This window comes from Arachis ipaensis, chromosome B7 (assembly GCF_059453495.1).
Source record: "Arachis ipaensis isolate K30076 ecotype BB chromosome B7, ASM5945349v1, whole genome shotgun sequence".
Classification (NCBI taxonomy): Eukaryota; Viridiplantae; Streptophyta; class Magnoliopsida; order Fabales; family Fabaceae; genus Arachis; species Arachis ipaensis.
The window spans coordinates 27,540,624-27,542,647 of NC_142442.1; the positions used below are offsets into that span (position 1 = coordinate 27,540,624).

The 2,024-nt window shown below is 44.8% G+C and overlaps 1 non-coding gene across 1 annotated transcript; it reads right to left on the reverse strand.

The window, feature by feature from the left end:
• Positions 1–1,614: 1,614 nt before the first annotated feature.
• On the reverse strand, positions 1,615–1,721 carry LOC148550657 (small nucleolar RNA R71). Its single transcript, XR_015892946.1, has one exon. It is a non-coding gene; the product is annotated as a small nucleolar RNA R71 (small nucleolar RNA).
• Between the last annotated feature and the right edge of the window lie 303 nt (positions 1,722–2,024).

A 2,024-nucleotide genomic window follows, 5' to 3' on the forward strand; every position in this document is an offset into this window, starting at 1 on the left:
CCTTGCTTGATCCCTAGTAAACTGGGTGCGTGCTTGGCCTTATCTTTTTGGATGGAGAATCTGGCCAGAAACTTTTTGGCCAGGTCGTCGAAGTTTGTGATGGACTTCAGAGGTAGGTTGTCGAACCATCTGATCGCCGTTTTTGTGAGATTTGTTGGAAAAGCTTTGCAGCGAACGGCGTCTGAGGCATCGGTAAGGTACATCCTGCTCCTAAAATTGCTAAGATGGTGGTTGGGATCTGTGGTGCCATCATACAAAACCATATCCGGAAGCTTGAAGTCTTTTGGAATTTTGGTCTTCATAATTTCCCTGGTGAATGGGTCCTGTTCTTTGCATGAAGTTTCCTCAGGAGTGGTCCGAGGAGCTTTCATTTTGAGGTCGGCCTCTAATTGCTGTAGTTTTTCTTCTAGTTCTCGTCGTCGCCGTACCTCTCTTTGCAGATCTTTTCCGATCTCCCGTTATTGTTGGGTTTCTTTCTCGAGTTGTTTTAAACGTTCTTGGAGTGCTTCCATGGCTCCCGGATTTGGTGAGTTTTTGTCCCCGTTGGATCCTGGGGTATCCTTTAGCATAGTGTCCGCGTTTTTGTGCGGTGTTCTGTTTTCCAGATCTGAATCGTGGTCGTTGTCATGGCCGTCCGTCATGGTTTTGGGATGACTTCCAGGTTCCCCGGCAACGGCGTCAATGTTCCGAGGGTTACCTGAAACTGTAGGTCGATCTCGGAAGAGATCTTCTGTATCGGTCTAAGATGATGTGTCCGGCTGGTAGGTGGCGGTCGGAGTCGTCGTGTCCGATTTGTTGGACTGGCTGTACTGCTGATTCTTTGTCACCAAAGGGTGGGGGTACCTGCAAGAGACTCCGATGCCTAAGTTAGCATGGGTATTAAACAGGTTTTATGTAGAATCAGAGTATGAGTTATACCTGGGTGCTCCAGTGTATTTATAATGGTGAGAAGTGACCTTCTTAGATAAGATAAGTTAGTTATCTTATCCTATCTTATCTTATCTTTGGATGGGGTCAGCTTATCTTCAAGGGAACCGCCTTTATCTCTATAGGCTTGGACTGCCTTTGGATTTGGGTCGTGTTCCTCTATTTGGGCCCTTTATTGGGCTTTTTTGCCGAGTTCTTCGTAAAGAGGTCGGTCCATTTGACCTGAACAGGTCGGTCGCTTTGCTACTAAACATCCCGGTTCGGACAGCTCGACCCAGGGTATGAACAGCAGCCGAAAACAATAATGCCAACAATGCAAGGAAGGTGCTTGGTGACTTTACTGCACCTACTCCCGACTTCTATGGGAGAAGCATCTCAATCCCTGTCATTGGAGCAAACAACTTTGAGCTTAAGCCTCAATTAGTTTCTCTAATGCAACAGAATTGCAAGTTTCATGGACTTCCATTGGAAGATCCTCATCAGTTCTTAGCTGAATTCTTGCAAATTTATGACACTGTCAAGACTAATGGGGTTGATCCCGAGGTCTACAAGCTTATGCTTTTTCCCTTTGCTATAAGAGACAGAGCTAGGACATGGTTAGATTCACAACCTAAAGAAAGCCTGAACTCTTGGGAAAAGCTAGTTAATGCCTTCTTGGCAAAGTTCTTTCCACCTCAAAAATTGAGCAAGCTTAGAGTGGAAGTCCAAACTTTCAGACAGAAGGAAGGTGAATCCCTCTATGAAGCTTGGGAAAGATACAAGCAATTAATCAGAAGGTGTCCTTCTGCATGCTTTCAGAATGGAGCATCATAGGTATCTTCTATGATGGTCTGTCTGAACTGTCCAAAATGTCATTGGACAGCTCTGCTGGAGGATCTCTTCATCTGAAGAAGACGCCTGTAGAAGCTCAGGAACTCATTGAGATGTTTGCAAATAACCAATTCATGTACACTTCTGAAAGGAACCCTGTGAATAATAGGACAAATCAGAAGAAAGGAGTTCTTGAGATTGATACTCTGATTGCCATACTGGCTCAGAATAAAATATTGACTCAACAAGTTAACATGATTTCTCAGAGTCTGTCTGGAATGCAAGCA